This window comes from Myotis daubentonii, chromosome 17 (genome assembly GCF_963259705.1).
Source record: "Myotis daubentonii chromosome 17, mMyoDau2.1, whole genome shotgun sequence".
Classification (NCBI taxonomy): domain Eukaryota; kingdom Metazoa; phylum Chordata; class Mammalia; order Chiroptera; family Vespertilionidae; genus Myotis; species Myotis daubentonii.
In genome coordinates this window covers 32,859,867-32,887,794 of record NC_081856.1, presented here as the reverse complement: position 1 = coordinate 32,887,794, position 27,928 = coordinate 32,859,867, and positions in this window count along the sequence as shown.

The window sequence follows — 27,928 nt, the reverse complement described above, 5'->3', positions numbered from 1 at the left end:
TGTATATATAATGTATATAATATATATATATAATGTATATAATATACATAACATATATGTGTTATATATATTATATATATATTTGTGTGTGTTTCTGTGTGTGAATATATATATAAATCTGTTTATATATTTATTTATGTATGCAAATAAAGTCATATACATAATCCTATATAATAAAAGCCTGATATGCAAATGGACTGAACAGCAGAATGACCAGTCGCTATGATGCGTACTGACAACCAGGGAGCAGATGCTCAATGCAGGAGCTGCCCCCAGCCCACAGGCCCCAGGCCAGCCAAGGCAGGTGCCCACAGAGGGAGGCAACTGGCGGTGGCAGCAGGGGGTGGGCCAGCGAGCGGGTGGCACCAGGCCAGCCAAGGCAGGTGCCAGTGGGGGCCCCCTCCATTGCCCCACTGGCCACCCCACAGTATGGCCCTGATTGTCAGCCAGGCCTAGGGACCCTACCTGTGCATGACTTCCGTGCACTGGACCTCTAGCATTGTATTAATATCATAAGAAAAAAAATAATAAATTTTATGGGACATGAGAAGGGAGATCAGGAGCAAAGATATATTCACAGGGGTGTCACAAAACAAGAATTGAAGAAGAATTTCCTAATATACTTAATATACAAGCTGGAAAGCATCAGTGCCCATATGAAGGTTTGTAATTGTGAAACCAAATAATGTGTTGATGACACTATAAGTCCAGTAAGGTGAAGCTAAAACAATCAAGAAGGACCTCACATGCAGATAAAGGGTCTTGCATTGTAGCATGGATGGGATTAGGAATGTAATACCTCATTATTCAACAATAAGTCTAAATGCCTCCATATAAAGTCCAAGCTCCCAAGTCTGATAATCAAAGCTTTGAAAAAAACTGGCCCAGATTTCCCTTTAAAACTTTATCTTCGAGCATTTCTATAAATAGGTCTCTCCAAATATATGCCTATTCATTCTTTCAGAAAATATGCCTGTATGCATTTGGCTGTCACTTTTTAATACAGACGTAGAACACACACACAAGATTTCTCCATTAAAGCTCAGCTTAAATTCCTCTTTCTCTACTTCTCTATTATTCAGTTACTAATGAGTAGTCCATTAAAACATGGTTTCAACAACTAATACCAGAATTTTTTTTTAGGAAAGTAATTATCTATGTAAAGAAATGACCTTAATGAGCTGCTTGGCAGTGGAAGATTAAACTCTTAGAGCACATTTTGGAAGATAAAGAGACAAAGATCTTACTTGTTCCTCAGATTCTACTTCCTTAACTGCCCTCTCCCCCAAACTTGTCATGTATTCCTCCCACGTACTCAAGAATATTCTAAGCTCCCCTTGGCTAACATTCGTCCACTGTATGTAATGGCCAGTTAACTGTGCAATCACACTCCCCACAAATAGTGAGACAGGGACTCTTTGAGGGCAGGAACTATACAATAATTACTACTGTTCCTATAGTGCCTGGAACATAGTAGGTCTTAAAAGATGCTCTGTGGTCCTGCCAGAGTGGCTCAGTTGGCTGAGCATCGTCCCATGCACCAGAAGGTTCTAATCAGGGAGTGTATGAAAGGCAACTGATTGATGTTTCTCTCTCACATCCATGTTTCTCTCTCTCTCTTTCTAATCATTTCCTCAGTTGAGGATTTTTTTAAAAAAAGATGCTCTGTGAATGAATGAACAAAAGGACAGGCAACAGTTTCATAGTTATACCTACTAGAATAGTGAAGGATCAATAATTCCTTGATAACAACATAGTAACTTGAAAATAATAATAGAGCTTAGAAAATTAACATACTTTCTTAGACAAGTCATATGTCAGATAAATATCATATTACCAACCCAAGTCATGTCACAAAGCAGAATTAATGACTTCAGTTGACATAAATAGGTCATGAAGGCAAATTAACTTTGAATCACTGTGGTTGCTAGTGACTGGACTGGGACTGTCTATAAAGTTCTACCTGGGGCGATAAGGTGCAAAGGATGTCACCAATTTGGCCTTTAGGTAGCAGAGGAATAAGCAGATGGAGGCTGTGCTCTGAACTTCAAGTGACACTGGGGACCCACAGAGATCAGTCATTGTCAGGCAGAAAGTTAAAAGTACTGAGAGAAATATGCCCTTGTCTCTTTAAGATTTTCATCAACACAGCCAGAGTCCCAGTCCTGCTACATGAATGTGATCATTATTTCTAATGACCTGTAAATAATTAAAGCAATCAATGTTAACTATGTTTTAATTTTTAAACTAAATCTTTTAACCCTTACTGAACTTTAGATTTTCATTCCCTTCATTTAGAAAATTATTCATTCGGTCATTCTTTTTTAAAAAAAAAAAAAATCCAATGTGTATTGAGTAACTATTATGCACCAGGCTCTAAGCACTGGGAATATGATGGCAAACAACACATACTTGGTTCTTACCCTCACCAAGCTTATAATCTAGCAGGAAGGACAGACACTGAACAAGTAATGAAAAACTGTGATAATTCTGAAGGAGTAGTACAGACAGCTGGAGAGTTTAGAGTACTGTGCTCTAATTTAACATTTAATTATAATTTCTGAGGAACTAAATAGGATGAATTACCTTTGGGAAACTCAGACAGTCCACCCAAGAGAAGTTGAAGGAAGCTATGCTAAATACATGTTATCTGCCAATCCTAGAGTTTAAGGGTAAAAAATTAAAAACAAAAATTTTTATCCTCATATGGATAATTTAGCTTCAGGATGTTTAGGAGAAAGGGGACAATTGGGTCAACTATTAAAGCTTCAAACCCTTATTTTATACCTAAAGAGAATTAAGACTCACTGTGGTCATACAAGGGGCCCAGGATTATATAACTCATAAGTAGTGCAGCTAAAACTCACTTCCAAGTGTTAATTAAGGCCTCGAAAGAACACTCCCTGTATATTACACAACTGAGAGGAAAGGCAGGTTAGTCACCCAATACCACCTTAGTTTACATCTCATGATCATTTTTTTAAATCATTATTATTTTTGTAGGGGCTTGGGCATGGTTATAGGTTTTCAGAATCTGGGGAATGGAGGTGAGAATATAGATGTTCCCAAAAAGGGGACTCTGAGAATATGGAAAGGAAAGAAGCCCCATGTATGACAATACTGTCGACTGGTGGAGAGAAATCCCTGTATTTCAGACAGGAGCTCTTCCACCTCCTCTGACCAGTGGTGACACGGAGGGTTGACAGGAAGAGTGGAAGATTGTAAGCTCCCTCATCATTTCTACCAGGCCTCTTCAGTATCCTCTCACATGGACTGCTGAGTTTCTCAGTTTTAGGTCAAGTGCGACTAAATATATATTTAGAATGATTTACCTTCTTTAAAAAAAACAAAAACTCTAGCATAAAATCTAAACAGGAACCTACTCTTTGTTACTCAAAAGCATTTTTGAAGACATCTCTGGCACTATTCCCTGCCTCCCACACACGTCCACCTCCACGGCCTCCTCAGGACACCCCGCTTTGGGAATTCTGGAGCACTGGAGGCTGCACCAGGGAGTGAGTTGGCTCATGGATGACCTATGTCATCATTTACCTTGTATTTTGCACCAATGGAGGCCTTCCTTTGATTGACTCATGCAGTCACTGGCTGCTTAATTCTTCACCCAGGATGACCCCCATTTATGACCCAGACTCTACTTCCTGGCAACAAAAGAAAACAAAGGATTAGCAGCTTAAAGAAGAGGTTTGCTTTGATGGCTTAATGTCGGAGGTGGTGTTCAATGCATGGGCAGTAGGGAAGTTTGGGGTCTTTTGTTCCTTGGTTTAATGTTTAACCTTCCCTTAATATCTCTTCTTTTACTGGGCTTTAAACTTTTCCCTTTGATCTTCTTGCTTCTTTTTTAGAGCTGAGGTGCCAGCTTCTGCCCACCCACCCAATTCATACTCCTCTCAGGAACTCCTCAGTACTGTCACCTCTTCAGCAAGGGACCCCCTCCCCCTCCCCAGATTGTCACCTTCCTGATTCACACCTCCAACATGCATCCCCATTCCTCAGTACTTGTGAGGGCTTTGTTCCAGGGAGAGGGCCATGCTTTTGTGAAGTTTCTCCCCAAAGCACACTTTACCACCCATCTTTCATTCCATACATCTTTCATCCAATACAAATTCAGGTGAGAAAATCACATGAAGCCTCCGCTTTAGGTACTTTGAGGAAATAACTAAGTTATTTCAGACCATAGAGCATTATCTGGTTCTCTGAAGCAAAACTGGGTACAAACTCCACCTTCATGGATGGCTACTTGTTTTTTTTTCACAAAGCATTTCCACAGATGTTATTTTATAACCCTGTGACATAGGCAGGCCAGAGAAGAAAAGGAAGCTAAGATTTGGAACAGTTGAGTGACTTACCAAGGCTAAGGCTGATATCCCTACATCAATTATTTTAAAAATGAAACATAGCACCCTGGCCGGTTTTCTCAATGCTTAGAGCATCGGCTCAAGGACTGAAGGGTCAAGGATGTGTACCTTGGGTGCAGGTTCCCCAACCCCAGTTGATGTGTCTCTCTCACATCAATGTTTCTCCCTCTCTCCCTCCCGCTCTTACCTCCCTTCCACTCTTTCTAGAAATCATGGAGGGAAAACATATTTTCAGGTGATGATTAAAAAAAAAAAGAAATATGGCAAAGCCAACTGGTATACAGCTACTGACTTGAGACTCCTAAGTGTCACCTCCACCTACTGCCCTCCGTCCTCCCCTGAGATGCTCCAATCCTTGCACAAAACCTGGCAATATAGGGTGGTAATCCTACATTATGGTCAACAGTTAGTTCTGATTGTGAACACCCAGTATCTATGATGTTAACTGTCCAGTGTCAACCTAGGGCCACTTTAAGCTAAATTTTCAGCTTTTTGGGGAAGGGGGCAGGATCCTGTGAGAAGTGTAAATTCCACCTGCAAATCAGTGCGAATGCAAACTTCTAATGAGGAAAATTTTTTATAAAAACATCTCCCCCGACCCCACTCACAGCAAGAGTCAAGGTTGGCATAGACAAGTATGCCTAGGCCTTTCTGCTGGGTACAGTTTTTTGTTCCTTAAAATTATGTCATTCTTTGGTGTCCACATGTTATTCGAGATTCGCCTTGCTATCTCCCACTCTACGTGGACCCTCAGCTTTCTCTCCTGTCCTCCATTAATATGTGCCTATTACAACTTGCTAGACTACCAGTGATGAGAGCTGCTCACAGGCTAATGTCAAGTCTAGCACGTGCTAACACATCTGAACTTGAACATTTCTGGCCTCTGATTATTTCCTTTACTGTTAGCTCAGCCAGGCTTTTAATAAGATTTAAGATTTAATCCAGCATATGTCAGGTGTTCGATATGAAGAGGGAGTTCTCTGAATAGCTGGTTCTCCATAATGCCAGAAACAGAAGTCTTTGACCCATAATTTTTCATTTTGTCCTTTCCTGGCTGCCAGACATGCCATATGCAAGTCTCAAGGAAAAAATGAACTTGCAAAATTGGCATAGAAAAGTCGAGTTACATTCCATGACAGTGCGTGGAAACGGACCCTAGGGGTGCATGGATGCAGGGGAGGCTGTGAAGTCACTGAAATTGCTATCATCTGGAAAAGATGATGTGGTCATCAGCCAGACACACGGTTTAGGCAAAGGAAAGTTTACACATTTATTAACTAAGATTTTCTTTAGAAAGAGAGAGGACTCTTTTACTTTATTTATGTATTTATTTATTTTTAAAGTTAGAGCAGCAGCTGCCATGGCAATTCTAGTCAAAGTACATTGCAGGGAGCTGGGACGGTGGCGGGCCTCAAGCCAAAATAGACTGGGAACCACTACTATAGGGGGAAATGCTAAATCTCATTTGGAAGCCTGAGACAGTTAGATTTCCCGCTTTGTGCCAGGGAATACGTGTTCCCCCAGGAGCTGAAAGAGACGTTCCCTCCAGCTCTGTCCACAGTCACCTTTTGGGGCAGATTTATTCTCAGCCGCAGGGAAAGCTCCAACTCCAGCCCCAGCCCCAGCTGCAAGGTATTCATTCTATTTGCCTGCCTGCTGGGAGATTTGTTTGTTAAAGTAGAATTTCATGCTCCAAATGAGTGGGGAAATCTCCTAAGGATTGGGGTAAAGCAGTGATATCTAAAAACCACCTCAATCAACAGGTATATATATAAAATATATTGGAGAAGTAAACACCAAGTAATTAATTATAGGATGGCAATTACACCAAAAAAACGACTGTAGCCCTGGCTGGTGTTGCTCAGTAGTTACAGCGTTGGCCTGAGCACAGAAGGGTTGCGAGTTGTATTCCGGTCAAGGGCATGGCCCCAGTTGGGGCAAATGCATGGGAGACAACCAATCTATGAGTCTCTCTCACATAGATGTTTCTCTCTCTCTCTTTTCTTTCTCTCCCCCCCCCCCACACCTTCCCTCCCTTCCACTCTCTAAAAATTGAGATAATTATCCTCACGTGAGGATTAACAACAACAATAACAAAAATCAGCTGTAAAACAAATACCACATTTGGATACTATTGCATGTTAAGATTCCTCGCAGGCACAAAGAAAAAAAAAAGGCTAATAAAGCTCCATTAGAGGAAAAATTCTAGCCCATCAGAGAGATAAATTCACAGTAATTCATTCATCCAAAAAATATTTATTGATCAACTACTATGTTTCAGTCACTGTTCTAACAAATTCATGAGTGAACGAAACAAATTTCTAGAGTTGGTAATATATTCCAATACATGTCTACGAATTTCTAATCATTTTTCTGCCCATTCCCTTTGTGGATTTCTCAGAACTTTGCCGTTCCCTATCCTGGATATATGCATGCCCTTGTGAATTCTACAGCCAAGAATAATTTCTGGAGGGTCTCACTCTACAAGTAACTAGACGGAGGAGGAAGGCCTTTATCCAGCTGGCATGGCTTTAGTGCCTGTGAGCTTACGTTCTCCCAAAAAAGATGATTCAGGATAACGATTCCGGCACATTATCTCATTAGGCCTCCTGATACTAAATGAAGAAGGCAGTTGAAAAATAACACTCCATTTCACAAGAGAGAAATCTGGGGCATGGAGAGGTTAAATAACTTCTCTAAATCAAACAGCCAGCAATCGGGCCTGGGACAAGGACGAAGATCTTTAAAATTCACATCACATTTTCCATGCCTTACATCGCCATGATTTTAGATTAAGTTAAAAGAATTCTGGCAATAATCAAGGATATACAAAGAGGAAATACAGAAATATTGGAGTTGCTATTTCAGAATGTTGCTAAAATTTGGATATTGTCAACACTAATCAAAGATACAAAAAAATTAATCGTTCACTTGGAAATGTGTCTGAAATTAATTCTTTTCTTCAGAGAAAGCTATAAGATTATATCTAAAAATGTTTATGTTCCAGCTGCCACTTTTTCTCCTGATACTGATAATACGGCAACAAACAAAACTCCCAGAAAGTATTTCACAATATTATGTTGCTATCTCAGTTTTTAAAACCCGAACTTGGAAAATAAAATGCATAAAGGAAAAGGCAGAGGGAAACCCATTTGTAAATAACCTGGAAACATGAAGAAAAAAGATCAAGCTGAAACGGGATATCCAGCTGTGTAAACACATTTCGATGCTTTTAAAAATCTCAAATTGATGGTATTCATAAGGCCTTCCCAGCGCCAAATCATATACTTCACATTAATTCTTCTGTGAATCCACATCCTTTCCACACTGCATCAGTCTAAGCTGTCTATTTCAGAGGGAAACACTTGAATTCCATGAATGTTTTTGCTTAATCAAGTGAACAGTGTAAACTGTTGTTCTTGGTCAGACACTCTACTCTTAAATAAAAATAAGATTTCTGAAGATGAAAGGTTTGAGGTGCAGGTGCTAAATATTTGCAAATACTTTCATTACTCCCAGAGATCTGAATTACAAGTGAAGGAGTTTCCGAAAAAGAGTGCTGAATTCCACTATTTGAAGGAAGAATGATTTTCTATCAGAAAAATAAAATAAAATTACTAGAAGAGACTTCCCAGAAGACTTCTTTAATGCACTGAAAGTCAGTAACGGATCTAGCCACATGATGAAACTCTCCTTTCAGTTAAATGAAAGTAATGGGAAGGAGAACCCACATGGTGTGTGGCACTGTAACAGGGGTTAAAGTAAACCTTCATTTGCAACCTTCATAACAAGGTTGGAAATACCCATTTTAATGAAATTGATTATAAGGCAGAATCTAACACCTCTCTCACTCCAACACCCTCGTTTGGTCAACAGGGACTTGCCAAATGGATACTAATCCATCAAACCCAGCAGAAAAGTCTTATTTGTAAATTGCAAAAATGTTAATCAGTTGGTCAAAACTACACCACAATTGAAGTCACCATGTTTATTTACTACAAATGCTGTGACTATCAAGCTTTTATTTTACCTGCTTAGGATGGAAGACTTCCCATCTCATGAGCCATTAAATCCATGCTGGCACATTAAACAAATGTGCTCTATAAAAGTAACCATTTTCTTGACCACACAAAGGTCAGATCTTAGCATTCTAAGATCTAACAAATAAAAATGCACAGTACTTAGTTAAATTTGGATTTCCAATAAACAATGAATATTTTTTTTAGTACTACTCATTGTTTATTGGAAATCCAAATTTAAGTATGTGTACTGTATTTTATCTGACAACATGCTCAAGGCACCATAGGAACCAGTACTTATGGCTATAATGTGAGACACTGAGCTGAATCTATTCATGCCCAAATTGTATTTTCTTAAGTTAATGAAAACTCAACTTTCCTCCTTGTTTTCTTTAGATTTGTGATCAAGGTGGAGTGTAGGATGATTTAGGTGACTGCCATTTGACAAGTATAGTGAATACTTTTTTAAAAGTTCAATTTTTTTTTAATTAAGGATGAAGCTACATTTCTTCTAAACTGTTAAGTCTTTTTAAATGCAGCTTTAAGACTAATTTAAGACTATTATTTTACAAAAAAAGGATAGTGTTAATGAAATCTATTATCTTCTCAAAGGCATAAAAAAGATTTATTAAAATTTTTGAAATAATAAAAAAAGCACGGGCAATAGGGTAGGGAAGACCTGCGGGGAATGGGTAGAGGCTGGGGGGCGGGGGGTGGTATACGGGGGGTGGGGGGGAGAGAATGGGAGATATCTGTAATACTATCAACAACAAAAAATATATTTAAAAAATGCAAAATAAAAACAGAGGGCAAGAATATTTGTAATGTGTTGGTATTGATCAAATAAAATCTAAAAGTTTATGCCAGCTCTAAGGGGCAGACGATTATTGAAAATAAGGTTAGTTGCATTTGTTTATACAAGGTTTTGCCACGTTATGTATAGCTGGCCCTTGAACAATGTGAGGGTTAGGGTGGCTGACCCCCTCTCCCCCACTGTTGAAACCCGCTTATAACTTTTGACTCCTACAAAACTTAATTACATTTGGCCCTTCACATTGGAGCAATGCAACCAACTACAATTTTCCATCTGTGGTTGAAATCCACGGTTTGGAAACCGAGGTTGAAAATACAAAAACATTCTTTTACACCTGCAGTTGGTTGAATTCATGTATGTAAAACTCTCAGATACAAAGGGGCCAACTGTATTTATTGAAAAAAAATCCACAGGTAAGTGAACCCAAGCTGTTCAACCTTATATTGTTCACAGGTAAACTGTATTCCTTTCTTTCTTTCTTAAATATATATATATATTTTATTGATTTCAGAGAGGAAAGGAGAGGGAGGGAGAGAGATAGAAACATCAATGAGGGCAATCACACTCTCCCACACATGCAGGTTGCTCAACCATGCACGTAACTTGGTTTAAAAAAATCAAGGCCTAGCCTTTTAGACATAGTCACATATAATTTAAATTGTGGTGATGATTTTTGTCTGATAATGTGAGTTAGACTAAGTAGATGATTATGTAAAGCCTTTTCCAATTACGGTTCTGTAATGAATATATAAATAGTGAACTTAATCAGTGGGGTGTTTTCTCTGCTTATAAAACAATGAGCAAACTGATGTAACAAACAAACTCCAGAAGACATCCCCAAGATAGTGGTATAGGAAACTCCAGCCTCCCTCGCCCTACAAAAATAAACATGTAGACAGCTATCCAAGAAGGAAAACAGCTCTGGGAGAGCTCAGAAGTCTGCCTCAGAAATTTCCAGCACACAGCAGAACACAACACCTGAGAACAACCGCGCAAAAAGAGAAGGAGGAACTTCATTTCCCCTGCCCGTGCCCCCAGGCCCGCGCTGCTCAGGGCCAAGAGCAAGCTTCCAGCTAGAAAGGTTTCCTTCACTGGGAAAACCACAGCAGGTGAAGGAAGCCTTTCAGAACCAGCTTTGGGCTTGGTTTCACCGCCTCGGGGACCAGCACAGCTGAGCCTTAGACAGACAGACAGACAGACAGACAGACAGACAGACAGACAGACAGACAGCGGGGACAAGATGGGAGAGAGAGCAGGGCTCCAGGGTGGGCCACACACAGGCAGGGACCGCGCTTCGCTCACCTGCTCTGCAACGACCCAGCCGCCTTCATCACGGCAGCGGCCAATGGGCCAGCACAGCCGCCCGGCCCGCGTGCGGACCTGCATCTTGCCCACGTCCACAGAGGCCAGCCGTCTGAGTCTTTCCCAGCTTCCTCCTCTGCCCCGACCCCAGCGCGGGGTCCACACTGCAGCCATGACCTGGCTTCTGCGACTGCGCAAATGCGAGACACCCCGCCTAGAACTGCGCGGCTGTCCCCCATCATCGCCGCGCGCATGCCCATGGCTAAGACCTCTAATGGTGCCCCAGTGCGCCATCGCTTGTCCAGCGCCATACTTGGGTTGTGCAACCATGTGCGAGCGCTTCCGAGGCGAGACTCTGCAACTACAAGCGTGCACCCCAACAGCCAAGGCTCCCACAGCTGCTTGCTGGCCCAGTTCCTTCCTGTCTCCTGATACTGGCCTATTCCGCTGGGCTCACCTGCCCCAACAGCATCCCGCTGTGCACCTGCAACCCTCAAGTTGCAGCCCTGCAATGAGACCCCACGACCATGCACATGGCCCATGGGGAGACACTGTGGCCACAGGAGTGCATTCTGACAGCCAGAGCCCTCACAGCAGCTAGCGGAACCTCATTTGGCCCTGACCTACTTGCTGGTCCTGCTGGTTGGCCACTACTGTGTCTGCCACTGGCCTCTGCCATCACCCAAGTACCTCCAGGTGCTCCTCAAAGCTGAGTGTGTGCATACCGCCAGTTCTGACCCATGATTAAGTGGGATATATGTATCCCTGAAATGCAAGGATGTTTCTGCATCCACAAACCAATAACTACTATATACCACATTCAGATAATAGAAGACAAAAATCATATTGTTTCAGATGCAGGAAAAGCATCTTACAAAATTCAACATCCTTTCAAGATAAAAACTCTCAATAAATTGGCTATCGAAGTAATATATCTCAACAAAATAAAGGCCGTATATGACAATGCACAACTAACGTCATACTCTAACAGTGAAAGTATTGGAACACTCTGACTCCAAAAGCCCGAGAGAGTAAACTTAGTAAACACCCAACTATTCTGCTTCCTTAAAAAAAAAAAATAGCAAATTGATGTCCACAGCCTCCTGTATGTTTCTGTGAATTTTCATAAGGAATGTCTTTGGTAATATAATAATAATAATAATACAAATTTTTAGATATTACTACACACTTTTCACCATCCTCCCCAACATCTCCTCCATCTTCTACTTCTTCTTCTTCTTCTTTTTTTATCAGTGAGGAAGGGAGAGGGAGAGAAAGAAACATCAATGATGAGAGAAAATCAATGCTCGGCTGCCTCCTGCATGCCCCCTACTCGAAATTGAGCCCACAATCCGGACATGTGCCCTTGATTGGATTCGAACCTGGGACCCTTCAGTCTGCAGCTCTATCCACTGAGCCAAACCAGATAGGGGCTCCATCTTCTACTTCTAGCCCCAAGTTGTCTTTGAATATTAATGACAGTAATTTATAAATTTTGTATTTTAACATTGCAAAATTTAGCTCAAGCTTATCCATAATGTTTTCCCTGAATATTACTCTCTCTTTCCCCCAATAACTTGCTTAGTAATGAGCTTTTTCACATAATGACATGCTCAACTCCCAGAGGAGATAACCCTGTTATAAAACACCCCCTAACACTTTAGGAAGTGGAATAGGATAGTGAGCAAAACAATAACCAGGAGTGTAGGCAGCTGATTGCTGGACATGTTTCTGCCTCTAACTACATACTTGACTTTGAATAAGTTAATTGAACGTTCTAGTTTACCAGGATTTGTTCTCTATTATAGCTTTTCTCCAGGAAACAACAGAGTTCTTGTCTTTTACAAGTTTCCTTTACAAAGTGACAACTGATTGGTAGATCCAGTTCCGCACCGATTTATCTTTCCCCTGTAAAATGTGTAATTATCAATGACTATAAATCAAATAAGAAACATTGAACATATGTAATTAAGCTTCTTTTCTATGAAATGATTTAAATACAAAATAAAAGTATGAGGGAAATTTAAAAATTAGTTGAAAATATTTGTAAAAATATTATAATTTCTAATAAGTTGTAGTTTACCAATTTTCAAAAGCAGTTCTCATTTTCAAATTGGTAGATACAAACTGTTCAGTGAGGAAAAATTCCAAGGTTGATTAAAATACAACGAAATTAATTTTTATGTCTAATGTATCATTCAGTTCAAATGCAATTAGTTTTTAAACTACACCATGAATTGGTCTTGCTGCTTTAAAATTCAAATTATTATGCTATTTAATTTTTTAAGCAATCTTTATTAATTTCACAAACTCAAGATCACTGACTCATTCAAAGTATTTTTAAATCCATACATTTTAAAGCTCATATTTAACTTCTTAAAATATTCTCTGTGGTATAATCTCCAGAAATAACTCAGATCCCTTTTTCTACTTTAGTAAATGGGTCTGTTATTCCATATGTCACCATACAGATGACAGAAATGTAAAGACGAATAAAATATAGTGCCTGACTTAAGGAGTTTACAATCAAGTGGGGGGAAATACGCAAACAAACAGTGAAAACTCGGAAGACTTAATGAACAAACAATAACAATTAAGAAGACGTAATTCATTTAATAAGTATTTGTTGACCACTTAGCATTTGCCACTCACTGTTTTAAGTGCTAAAGAAATAGCAGTGAACAAAATCAAACAAACACCAAGCAACACCACCAAAATCCTCTGCCCTCACAGAGCTTACATTATCACCAAGAGAGAGAGAAACGACAACAAAAAAGTAAAAGACACCATATGTCAAATGTTGGCAAATGCGGTAGAGTCAAACAAAACAGAAAAGTGGGCATGGAGCTTTGGGAAGGTCAAGGAAAGCAATGAAAGGGTCACATTTGCACAAAGACCTGAAATGAGCAGGGAACCAGCAAAGGCAATGACCCTGAGGCAGACGCATTCCTGGTTTGAAGAAAAGGCTTATGTGGCTGGAGTGGGTTGAGCAAAAGGGGAGATTAGCAAGAGATGAAGCCAGTGAAGTAATGGGGGTTCATAGCAAGGGTTCCTTTATGTGATGGAAAATGTATTAGCTATCTATTGCTGCATAAAAAAATTATCCCAATACTTAGCAGCTTAACTCAATAAATATGTATTATCTCACACAGATTCTGTGGGTCAGATACCCAATAAATTTTTAGCTGGGTGTTCAAGTTCTCTCAAGAAGCTGCAGTCAGATGTCTGAAGGGACTACAGTCATCCGAAGCATTGACTGGGACTGGAGGATCCATTCCCAGGTTGGCTCACTCACATGCCTGGCAGCATTGCTGGCTGTTGTTAGAGGCCTAGTTCCTCACCACATGGACCTCTCCATAGGGAGACTTGAGTGTCCTTACAAGGCAGCTGTTCTTCCAGGCGAGAGAGAGAGAGAACATGATCTATGAGAGAGCAAAGCAGAAGCCACTAGGTCTTTTCTGAGCTGCTCTCAGAAGTCACACAATGTCATTTGTACAATGTCCTGTTGGTTATATAGGTCAATACTATTCACTGTTGGAGGAAACTACATAAGGACATATTATACCAGGAGACAAGAATCATGGGGGCCATATTGTAGGCTGCTACATCAGTAAAAAATTGGGATTCGTTCTGAATAAGATACATGTTTTCAGAAGATTTTGAGCATAGTGTTGATGTAACTTAAGTTTTGAAAGGATTTCAATAGCTTCTGGGTTGAGAATGGATGGTAATGGGGTAACGATAGAACCCAAGAGGTCAGTAAGGGGGCTTTTACAATCATATATGCAAGATGGCATATTAGATGGTAATAGGGATTTGAGGGTTGGAAATAATAAGGTAGGGTCATATTTGGAATCTGGAGATGTTTTGAAGATCTTATAGGATTTGCTGATGAATTTTATGTGGACTATTTAAAAAAAAAAGGAGTCAAGATGAAGCAAGATTTTTAACCAGAAATATATTTGGTGCAATAGTAATACTTATTTGGTATTTCAATGGGTATTTCTGGAATACAGAGGCTAGCTACTCAGTCTAGGGAAGTCAGAAAAGTCCTCCAGGAAGATAACTCTGAACTTAATGGATAAAAAGTTAAGAGATGAGCACTAAAGGCAGAAATAAACAAAACAAAACAAAAAGCCAGAAGGGAAAAATCTTATATGGTGTTCATGCCAAGAAACAAAGTCATTCTATGCTGCTCAGGGGCCTATTATAAGCCATTTGGGTGGAGGACACTTTGATATGAAATATATCTTTTCTATTAGTGCAATTAACAAATCTTTTATTTATTACACACTTACCAGGCATTCTACTAGCCACTGAGAATACAATGATAAACAAGTGTTTTGGTTCTACACTCATGGAGATGACAGTCTAATGTCAGAGAGAGACTTTATTTCTTTTTTGCTGCAAAAAGCTTTATTGTTTCTATTTGGTCCCATGCATGGGAGAGGGCTTCAGGGTGGATAAAAGAATGGCTAGTAGTTTCAGGGAGAGGCTCAGGCAAAAGCCAGACACTAGGGCAGTGATGGCGAACCTTTTGAGCTCGGCGTGTCAGCATTTCGAAAAACCCTAACTTAACTCTGGTGCCGTGTCACATATAGAAATTTTTCGATATTTGCAACCATAGTAAAACAAAAACTTATATTTTTTGATATTTATTTTATATATTTAAATGCCATTTAACTAAGAAAAGTCAACCAAAAAAATGAGTTCACGTGTCATAGGTTCGCCATCACTGCACTAGGGGGATGTAGAGGGGCCCCTCAAAGGCCCCTAGGCTCCAAAGGCTCCTAGTCGCACTGGAGCAGTGGTTCTCAACCTTCTGGCCCTTTAAATACAGTTCTTCATGTTGTGACCCAACCATAAAATTATTTTCGTTGCTACTTCATAACTGTAATGTTGCTACTGTTATGAATAGTCATGTAAATATCTGATATGCAGGATGGTCTTAGGCGACTCCTGTGAAAGGGTCGTTCCACCTCCAAAGGGGTCGCGACCCACAGGTTGAGAACCGCTGCACTGGAGGGTGAGCCTTTCAAAGAGACACTCGCCCAGCCCAGCCTGGGGGCCGCCAGCCTGCAGAGGTGAGTCAGGTGCCACCCATCTTCTTGATGAGCTTCACCTCCTCACCCCGGAAGTGGTTCTCCAGGAAGTCACAGAGCTGAGGGTCTGCGCGGGTAGAACCAGGGCCTACAGCTCAAGGGCCTGGTTCAGGTTCCTCTCCAAGGCCAGGGCGGCTTTCATGGCCCCCTGAGTTTTGCCCACTCGTCCTGGGGAGGCTCCTGCACGCCCTGGAAGACGCCACTGCACTGTTTTTGCAACTTTCAGAGACGCTCAGGGCCCTGGCGCTCAGCGCCCTCGAGCTTCTTCTCCAACTCGAGGAAGAAGGGGCCCGGTCCTCCAGAGCCACGTCGTCGCGGTGGGAATAGAAGCCCAGAGAGAGGTAGGTGTGGGGCCCCCCAGATGCAGGCTGCCAGGCGGTTGACCGTAGCCCCCACCTCGGTGGAACAATTCTGGCAGATTAGGGAGCTTGTGGTTGTCCGGAAATCAGGAGTTAAGGTAGAAAACAAACAGGTGTGTTGGCTGGTCTCGGAGGTGGTGCTGAACGTGGTGACTGGATAGGACGCAGGAGGGTGGTCGGAGGCTGGAAGGAGGGGTGTCCCTGGGTCTGTTCCGTCCAAACACGGTTAAGCAAGAGACAGATCCGCAAGGGACACTGTCCAGAGAAAAAAACTCAAAATAAATAATAAAAAATGTAAAATTACACATGTGCTCACTGCTTCAAAGGCCGGAAGCGTGGTGTCATTAAAATAAATAGCAGGACAAAGGAACATCATGAAAGACATCAGGGAACTGTTGTTCCTGAGGAAGTGACGCCTAGACTGAAATTTAAAGAAAGATACGGAGATGGGGAAATGAAAAATTGTGAGTGGTGCAAGGAAAAGCGTTTGAAAATGAGAGGACAGCGTATGCAAAGTCTTGTACTAGATGAGACTATGGAATGTTTGTGGAAGAAAGAAATTTCAGAGGATGAAAGGGAGGGGTAGAAGGATGGACCAAGAGGAGGTTGAGGAGGAAGTTAGGGGCCACACCATCTCAGGCACGGACGGCTATGCTAAAGACTTCACCTGTATTTTAAGAAGCACAGGAGGGCAAAGAAAGCATTTTGACAAAGAGGTGTAGGAGTGGAGGGTTGGGGGAAGGCATGAGAAGACTGGATTTTTAAAGAAACTGGTTGTCTACGGAAAACAGAATGTAAAAGGGCTAGAGAAGATGTGCGAAGACGAGTTAGGAGACCTAGGGAAGTTGAGGTTATTTCTAAATAAGGTGCTGACAGTGGAGATGAGGTGATTCGAGGTCATCAGAAGCGACTTCAAAGGTTTTTAAAAAAATAGAAAAGGAGATAGAGCTATTAGCAGTGGTGGCTCCAGAATTTCTTTAAAAATACTTAATTTTTTTTTTTAAGTTAGAAATATGGATGGAAAGAACTTCTCTTAAAAATATTTTTGCTTAGCCAGAATACCATTTGTAATTCGGCGGTGTACTTATACAAGTGTATGATTTGGGAAAGCGATTAAGAACCTGACTGGGAGGTTAAATCACACTCAATGTTTGATAAAATGTCACTACTTAACACCACAATTCTGACAAACAAACTCCATTCACACTGAAAAGAAAGCAAAAGGACCTGTGCTTTAGGGCTGGGTTGTGTGATATATGTCTCATCCATACGTAAACCTGATGCAACTGATCTACTTTCAATAAATCACGGTTTCCTTACATATCCAATAATAGAAATAGATTTCTATTACTTCACCCACAGCTTCCCTTAGCCATTATTGGGCATGTTGGGAGAGGTAGTTATTGATATTCCAAATAAAATCTGGGACCACAGTCAGAATACATAATTCATTAATTTCGGTGTTGCAAAACTTTTGAACTGCTCATTTTCTCGTGTCACTTGCTGCTACTGATCTGGCCCTTCCCGCTTGGGGATTGTCATCTCTTGTAACTTGGAGTGATATGTAAAAGCCACCTAGTTAAAGCAAAATGCTAGCACAGATTAATATAACTCTGGCAGGAAAAAAAGATATTATTTGTCATTAATTGAAATCATTTGATATGTTTCCTTCTACCTGACAAGAAAGGGAGATACTGGAGAATATGTTCTTTGCTGGTTGCTTCCTTTATTAATTGATGAGCACAGGGCTGCAAGACAAAAAGAGCTGATGAAATTAAATTATCCTATATAAGGAAAAGGGAGGCATGAAAGACATACCACCAGAGATAAAAAGACTCTCAGAGACTGTGTGTATAAAACGGAGGGTCAAAACAGGCCAAAGCTGAGATGTGGCTTTGAAAGGAAAGCAGACTGAGAAGGAACATTTTGGAATTAAGGCTGTGTGCCCGGTGTGTAAAGCCTCCTTGGACTCTTCCACAACTTTTTCAGTAAAATATTTAACTCTAACGAATGCCTTTTGGTACTGTTTTTGGGGGGAGTGGGAGGGGGGATAAAATGTTGGTTCTTGCTCCAAGCAAGTCTTGCACAGGCAAGAATAGCCCAGAGCCTTTCCTGGGCCCCCGCCTACATTTGAGATCATCTCTTTATCTGATGAAGAAAACCATTTCCTATTTCCCTATGTTTCTGTTTAGATATTGGATTCTTTTGACCTATTTGTTTTCCTCAATTCTTAATTCCAGTTACCCTTCTGCCTCAGTTTCCCTATCGTCCCACTCGTACTCCCTCCCAATAGACATGCTCCTCTCATTTCCTCACCTAACTCCTTGGTATTCCTATTTTCTCCTTCCAAAATGCCTACTCAACTCTCTCTCATCTATACCTTGTCCTAATGAGGCTGTTTGCAATTCACTAAGGCTTTCTGGCTCTTTGTGATCTGCAAGCCTACTCCTGTTTATATCTCAGGGGCAGATCTAGTCATAGTCAAAGGAACTTGCAATATATATGTGTATATATATACACACACAATAGTACCATCATAATTGTATTTTATACATCATTATTATTATACTTCTATTATCTATCATTATTATAGATAACCTATGTCAGGCTCTTATTATGTTGGGCACTATGCTAAATAATCTGCAAACTGTCTGTTACTTAATTCTTAATATAACTCTAGGAGATTAGTATCAACAGTACTATTTGTGCATAAGGAAACCAAAGCCCAAAGTGGTGAAGTCATTTGCCCAAAGTTACAAAGCAGATGCAGTATTCCAACCCAGGCATGATGATGCCAGACTACAATTAACCAGTATCAAATACTAATCATATTTAGCCATCTTTAAAATTCAAAAGTTCTAACAAATATTTTATTCAGATACAAAAATATAAAAACAGGTGCTTATTTCTTATCTTGTTTTAATAAGGTACAAGAGAGATCATACATACAGGATTGGAGGTACTTGGGGTAGCGTAAAAAAAGAATTTCTCAATAAACTGAAAAACAAGCTTACATATCACTTTTATGAGAAAATCCAAAAAGCTAACACTTAACCACATGGGTAAAGTGTAAAAAGTTAAAAGCAGATATTCATAATTCAGGTTGTCAGCTTTCAGAAATTTCATTTTAAACTGGGTATTGTAAACTATACTGTGATGTCTAGCAAGAACATTAAAAAAAAAAGTTTGATGGCCAGGGAAAAAGTAAAGTAAATTTTGAGTATAGTCAGCAGAATAGGGGAAACTAGGATCAGAAAAAAAAGAAAAAGAAAAAAAAGGAGGAGGGAAGGAAGAATTTATCTAGCAGCTTTTAAGTCCAGGGAAGCCTGGGGAAAGTGGTTGTGAAAACATTATTAATAGTGACAAATTGACATCATTGATTATGAAATTAATGGCAGTAGGAAAAGCCTGTCTCTGAGCTTTTATCCCAAGATTTCAAACGTTTTAAAAGAGTCCCATGGTCAATTCTTTCCAGAGAGACTGATAAATTGAACATAATAAAAGCACAGATCAAGACCCTGTCAGCCAACATTCTGGGATCATTATGTTTTCCCCGAATGATGACCCCTCTACCATGCTAGCAGCCTAAAGGCTGACAGGCACAAAATATTACGCTGCCTCTAATGATCCCACAGATGATGCGACTCAGCTTCCAACCTACCTTCCCAGTGACTTCCTGGGCAAAGAGAAAGTTAGCTTGACAATAAATAACCCATTTGCCCATAGTTAGGGAGGACTACTTGACAACCAAATGAATAGAGCCTATTTTGAAAATAGAGGAAAAATTACCCTTCACCGAGAACAGACTGATAAATGAGACGCTTACACCGGTCTCAGTTAACCATTTTAAAAAGTAGGAACAGCCTGGATAGATCAGTTGGTGGTTAGATGTAATCTCCAAACCATCTGTAGTGTCAGGCTCTGAAAATCCATGGGGCACGGGAAAAGAAAAGGGTAAGGAAAGACACACATGGCTTAACAGAAAAGCTGTTAGTGGGGGCTCTGATCATCATTGTACACTGGGATGATATAATTTCCCTTGGTTTTTCCAAACCAGCATAAAACTACTTGGCTAAGTAAATAAAGTTCAAAGACTAAGATCTCTCTCTCTTTTTAAACCTCCGTTACACATGATCAAGGGAGTAGTGCAGAACTTGAAACTCAGGTTAACCCACTGTTGTTCCTCATCAAATCTAGTCTTGACAATCCTTAAGCCACCCAGCTAGGAAGAGAAAAATGGTTGGGGAAACACTGGGATTGTTTTGAGGAAGGGAGAAAACCCAGTTTAAAAGCTGGAAAGTCTATGGCTAATAAACTTGAACAATGAATATTTTGCAATTAAAAGTCAGTTTAGTAAAATTTCAATTCAACCCTCATGTTTGGAACAGGATAGAAACCTTTCTTGTGGGATTTCTGCATATCAGTAGAGATTTCCAAGCACTGAGCTCAATCTTTCCCCTATAAAACATCAAAATATGTTCAGCTTGACTGGAACTCTCTGAATGTATGCCTCAATGATTTGACCTTCTGACATGGATAAAGAATACTCTATTCAACAGTATGGTGATAACCATATACTCTATATGAAAAAAAAACCACCATAATTCTCTTGAAGAGATAAAAAAATGAATATATATTGAATTAAGGACATAACAACCCCTCCCCCCACAATAGCAAAGTATTTTGTAATGAGGCAATGGTGAATAATATAGTTTTTAAGAAAGATAATGAGAAACATTATCACTAACAAATAATGCAAGGCAAAAAAAAAAAAAAAGGATTAGGAAAATTGTTTAAAATCCTCCCACTCTGCCCCTCCAACCATTTTTCAAACACGCACACACCACCATCATCCAAATTCATGATTCAAGATAACTGGAAAGCAAAACTATGAGCCTTTGGGCAAAGGGAATAAAGAGAAAATGTTAAAATAAGAAAAAGATCTGATTCTTATAAACTATTGATGAGAATATAAATTGAAATAGACTTTCTGGAGGGCAATTTGACAGTATTTATGAAAATTTAAAATGCATTTACTCCTTGACCTCAAAATTCTACTTCTTGGATTCTAATCTAGAGAATATTTGCAGGTATGCATAAAGGCAGAGCAAATGTTCATTATCTATTGTTTATTAAGCAGAAAAATTGGAATCAAATTAAATGTCAATAGAGTAATAGTTAAATTATGACAAGTTATCATAATAGAATACTATGAAAAGATTAAAGTGAACAAGGAAGAGTTATATATTTTATTATTTGACTATTTCCAATGCATATTATTAAATAGAAAAGGAAAATGGAGAGATAGATGGATATCATAGTATGATTAAAATGATCTGTTTCACTTACATGTACATTACATGCATGTAAATCCACTTATACAAGTGTGTGAATGTGTTATCAGAGGTCACCTCTGGAGAGGAAAGTGGGTTTCTAGGGGAAAGATAAAATGATATTTATTTACTTATTTATTTTATAAATTCCTATACCATTTAAACATTTTAAAACTAGTGCATTAAAAAGGAAAACATTTTCAAATTTAAAAAATAAATATTATTATTTAAAAAGAGAACAGGCTCTCTACTAAGGATAGACTAGAGTGCAGAGGTATCAATCAGCACCCAGGTCCCAGTGGGGTGTATTATGTCTATCACCATACAAGGTGACTGCTTTGTCTATTGTTTTTTTCTGGGACCCAGTCTGATGAAGCAAATCAAATATCCATGCCCAAGTATTCCTTCTTTTCTTCCTTCTAGTGCTGTCTGCTCTCTGTTCTTCCAGTTAGGACCAGAAACTTAAACAACTTAAATACCTTTCTCTATTAAAAACCCTTATTCACCCCAGCTGGGACAGATCAACCTGAGAAGTTGCTCTCTACCCTCATTGCACTTCCTTTGTTTAGGAAAGCATCATCATGTGCCAAAGTTATGTGTCTTCAAAACAACTTTACACTCCCTACCCTTATATCTCTACCTACCTTTTTTTTTCATATTTTGCCTGTGGAGTTATTGTTCTAGATCATTAATCCTGTTATCAGCTTTCTCTTTAATCTCAGGATACATCCTTAACTAGTTGAAGAGGTATTTAAAGCTCTTTATGATCTGACTCACCCTGCCCACTTCTCTCCTCTCTGGTGGTTCTTGAATAATGACTTCATCCTGCAGTAATACAGTTCCTCACTGCTCTCCAATGTTCTAAGCTATCCCTGCTTTGCAAATATTGCAGCCTCTGCGTGAAGCTCTGGTGCCTTCCTGGGGAACTCCTACTTATCCTGTAAGAATCAGCTCAAGACTTTCACCATTGCAATCACTGATGCTCCTATGCTATTGTAGGTGTACCTTTAAAACTTTGGGTTTCTCACTGTCTTCATTCATCACACAGGCACAAATTATAATTGCTATTTTATTTATCTGCCTTTCCCATAAAGCATGTGCTCCTTGAAAATGAAGGCTGAAAAAAAATTTTTTTGTGTACTATATTCTTATTCCTAGCTCAATATCTGGTACAGATAGGTGTTTAAGAAATTTGTGTTAAAAAAACTTACCTTCAGTACAACTGAGGAGTAACAGGTGTAGGTAATTGTTTTGTGTGGCTCCTGCTTGACATGCCTTTAAATCAATGTACTTACCCAGGATAGGGAAGTGGGTTTTTGGAAAGGATCGAAGGTGACTGACATAAAGTCCTGATCTGATCTCAGGCCCTTTGGAGCAGTGATCACTTCTACTTCCTCCAGGTGAAGCTGCAACCTAAATGGGCCTGCCTGGGTGAATTTGACTTCAGGAATGACCCCTACTTAGAGACACTGGCACTGGACCTCCATTCTCCTGGGTAACTAAAGCAGTGCCAGTGAGTTCTGAACTTTTCCCTCTTGGTTGGACCAGGCAGCCTCTAGAACAAGCATGTCAAACTCAAAGGCTAACACGGGCCAAATAAACAAGGTTTAAGTTTATGTGGTCCACAAAAAACCCAAAAGCTTCAATTTTTATAGAAATGTAAGTTTATTTCGGTAGAGACATGCTGAATACAAAGGGCTGAAATAAATGAGTATTTGTTAACATAAAATAATAGGACATTTTAATAAAAATTAATATTTTTTCTTGAACATTAACTTACCAGGCACCAGATAAACGTAACACAAATAAACCTATTTTTTTTTTGTTCTCCAAAAGCAAAGTATTTTCTGTTGCATACACCAAACAAGCCAGCACAAGACTAATGACATGGCAATCGGCTGCCAAAATATTCGCTGCCAGTATTAGTGAAGCAAAATGGTGCGCCTACATTTAAGGCGTTTAAGGGAAATGAATGCAACACAATTATAGTAATCAGTCATTAGCGAACATTGTAGTTCCTTATTAATAATTATTATAACAGGATATTATAAAAGTTGTTATGAAATTTTTATTAAAACATTTCCTACATACCGTTATATTGGCTGGTCTGCAAAAATATTCATTGTGGGCCACATGTGGCCCTCGGGCTGTGAGTTTGACATGCTTGCTCTAGAAACTGGAAAAGGCAAGGAAACAGATTGTCCCCTAGAACCTCTAGGAACAAGGTAGCCAAGCTGACACCTTGATTTTAGCCCCCAAGACCCATTTCAGAGCTCCAGAATTGTAAGAGAATACATTTGTGTTGTTTTTAAGTCACTACATTTATAGTAATTTGTTAGAGCAACAACAGGAAACTAATAATACACCTGGTATATTGATTAGGAACAATATTCAGCGATTAGTCACAGAAATCTGGATACAGTCAATTTAACAGATAAGCAATGTTGCAGCTAATATTAAAAACATCTGAGGTTAGGTAGCTCAGCGCTCTAATGGTGCCTCCTTAAAGTCATCAGGGACCCAGGCTCCTCCTCACGTTTATTCTGCCTCCTGTAACTTCCATATAATCACAAGTTGCTCAAGTGTCAGATATCGCCTTCAACATTTTAGATGGCAGAAAAAATAAAGAGAGGAAGAAAGTCTCACTCTTATAGTTTGAGAGTTTCTAAGGCTGTCCCACAAAAACTATTTACCCACTGTCTCATTGGTCAGCATGCAATCACATGGCCAAACCTAGCTTCATATAAGTTTAGAATGCAGTTTTCCAAATGGACCCATTGCCCAGCTTTCCAGAACTACAGATTCATATACTCAGCCTCTGAGTTAGTACTTCTGTCTGGATGCCTAATAGGTATCTATTTTAGTATCAACCTGTTCAAAACAAAATTATTTTTTCATGTTAAAGCAACTCCTCCCACAATCTTCCCCATCTCAAAAAAAAATAAAAAACAAAACACACACACACACACACAAAGCAAGCTCAACAATACAAGAATTATTCAAAACTAGAAACCTTAGAATTATCCTGAAACCTCTGTTAAATGTCAACTTTTCAGTGATGCCTTTTCTTGACTATTTAAAACAGCAATCTCCACTTCCTAGGATTTCCTACCCCTTTCTCTAATTTATTTTCCTTCACAGCTATTATTACCTGACATATTTTATATTTTGCTAACTTATTTATCTCTTTTCTTGCTCCTACTATAAAATAAGCCCCAAGAGGGCAGAGATTGTTATTTGCTTTGTTCTCTTGCCTATCCTTGGTGTCTAGAACAGTGCCTGGCTCCTTGTAGGCCATTGTTATGCACACATAGAGGGGAGCTGTATATTGGAAGCCAATCAGCAATCTCTGCTTAGATTTTTATTCAACTGTTGCAGTCACATGGCCACACCTACAAGTAACACCATGAGTGCTTTGTTTTGTTTTCAGTCTCCTCCAGTGATTTTCATATGCAGATTTGAGAACACATTTCAAATGTTGAAAACAATGGATATTGTTTTCCATTCAACAATATCAACATCAGAAGAGTTGCTGATTCATTCCTAGTGTTTGCCTTATTCTCTCTGTAGAGAATCTTCTGGGTAGCAAAACTAAATGAGGCTGGAAATAAAAGTTGGGAATGGAGGTAGGTCCTGTTAAAAGCTCTTTAAATGAATGTCATGAACTTGAATCAATTCTGTAAGCACTTAATTAAAGAAAATATGATTTATGATGAGATGTGATAACAACCTCATGATATTTCTGCTTCTGTCTTCTCTTTTATGCCAAATATCAAGATATTTGGCATAAAATATCAAGATATTTAGCATAAAAGAGAAGATAGAAGCAGCAATATCATGAGAATATTCCTTGGAAGTCATGCTGATCTTATTTTAATTCAGTCACTCTTTGATCTATTTTTATGCATCAAATCCATACTGTTCTGGGTTTTTAGAACTTATGTAGGGGAGAAAGAGTTAAGGAAGTAGTTTAAGAGACCAGGTGCTATGATCTTGGGGCCCATATAGTCTGCTCTTTCACTACTGAATAGAATTAAATTGATTTGGTACCAAGAAGTTCCTATCATAGATAATAGTTATGAATTTCAGTTTAAAAAATCAGACAACATATTTTTGGGGGCTATTGACAGTCTGATATGAAGTCCCATTTTGCTGGCAAAGTAGAAACTTAGTTATTTTTTAGTTTCTTTTTTTCATCAGTCTTCTAAGTTTTGGGACATTTGATTGGGAGAAGTCTTAGGCTCCCAAGATATGTAGATCACAGGGTTTTTTTTGTTTTGTTTTGTTTTTTAAATATATTTTATTGATTTTTACAGAGAGAAAGGAAGAGAGATAGAGAATTAGAAACATCGATGAGAGAGAAACATCGATCAGCTGCCTCCTGCACATTTCCTACTGGGGATGTGCCTGCAACCCAGGTACATGCCCTTGACCGGAACCGAACCTGGGACCTTTCAGTCCACAGGCCGACGCTCTATCCACTGAGCCAAACCGGTTTCGGCAGATCACAGGTTTTGAAGATAAGCCCTAATGGCTCTACACTGCTGCCTCTGGCCCTGCTGGAGTATGAAAATATCTGAGAAGCTGTTCATATGGCCCTTTACCTAGATATACTGCAGCTCCAAGCCCTTTCTAAGGTCTTAGCACTACCCCAGACTCCCCTGGGCTCCCGCGTACAGGATTCCTCCCTCCAGGTTCCTCTGATTTTCTGCCTCTCAGTATCTTTGCTCTATCTCTCTTCTATCCAAAGGCAGAAAAGCCATTCTTTGGCTTGCTTCAAAGGCATCAAGCAAAATCCCCTTAATGGATTGACACATTTGGAAACCACAAGCCCTGAAAACATTCTTTTTCCTACTTTCTGACACATTGCTTTCCTTCCTTAAGGCAATGAGTTCATTATCTGCTAAAGGGAATAAAGTGAAAAAAGAAGTATAGGAGGGGAAAAAAACCTTTATATTAAAAAAGTTATCCTACTTTAAGAGAAGATGGTGAAGTTTCAAATAAAATACTATTTTTTTCTACATGAGATAGACCGTAAAGTTTTTCAGCACTGGTTTTGCATCTACCTGTGGTTTAACCATGTGTTTTTATTATTGCATCATTGACCTACACTTACCCCTATTTGAAATGCAGGACTTACTGTAAGAATTTAATAACTATTTGTCAAACTGGAATGTAAAATCAGTTTCATATACTCTAAAAACAAAAAAGCAAAGAAGGGAAAATATAAGTAAAGCTGAAAAATCCAGATGTGATAACAGATGGGTAAATTGTGTGAAATTTATACCTAATTCTCAATTATTTAGTGAGAAACTGTATTATTCAATTGGGAATTCAAGTGATCAGGGGAATGGTGCCATCTCCATATAATATAAACTAGTCTGAAAAGACATAAACATCTACAAAGAATTAGCAGAGATGAGTCACCATTTCCTAAATTGGTTTTGATCAGAGATGGCAGATGTGTAGAACAATAAGGATTTCATAGTGAAACAAGTTTTGAGAAATACTGCATAGCGCACCTTGGCAACTTAAAGTGCATATTAGCATATCTAAAGCCTCTGAGGAGTTCTGCAGAAAAGGAAGCTGTTTCACTTTGCTTAACTTAACATTTTTCAAACTTATTTGAGCATACTCTACACAAACACACACACACACACACACACAGTGGTATTCCTATTATCACCTAATGGAACAAAAACATTCTTTCTTAAAGAAAAACAACAGCAGCAACCTTTGGGATTAATTTTAATTTCATAGCTCTTCTATTTTTTTCCTTAACTGTTCTTTAGTAACTCATCTTTTACCACAGAATGAAACCTTATTCATTTTATTAGGACACTAACAGTTAAATATTTGATGAAGAAGTGCAGTGCAAATATTGGCTTAAATGCTTGTCATTAAAATTTTATGTATATATTTATTTAGCTATTATCTTTCCTATTCCTGCCTTCTGGTTTCTTTCTATGTATTTAGAATTAGTACACCTTTTAACCTTTTCTTTTTTTCTTTTTCCTTTCTTTCCTCCCCTCCCCCCTTCTCTTGATATTCATTGGCAAAGAAAAATATCACTATACTAAGAAAACTTTGTAATTTTCAAATATTGTTTAGTTGATCAAGCTTTAGAAGAGACTACAAGAGAAAGCCCTACTTTGTTTAGTTTCTTTAAAAATCCTCACCCGAGGATATATTTTTATCAATTTGAGAGAGAGAAATGTGTGTGTGTGTGTGTGTGTGTGTGTGTGTGTGTGTGTGTGTGTGAGAGAGAGAGAGAGAGAGAGAGAGAGAGAGAGAGAGAGAGAGAGAGAGAGAGGAGAGAGAGAGAGAGAGAGGTGAGATGGAAACATCGATTGGTTGCCTTCCTTAAGTGCCCTGAGAACAAACATGCAACGTAGGTATGAGCCTTGACTGGGAATCAAACTGGCAACCCTTTGATGCATGGGATGACACTCCAACCAACTGAGCCACCCAGTCAGGGCTGTTCAGTTTTAAACATAATATTATAGAAGCCATAAATGATCATGCATTTTTTTTTCAGAATCCTGGTCAAAGAGGCCAGAAGGAAAAGAAAATCCACATAACAGTGGGCCCCCTTTAGTCATTCCCATTTTATTGACAGGCAG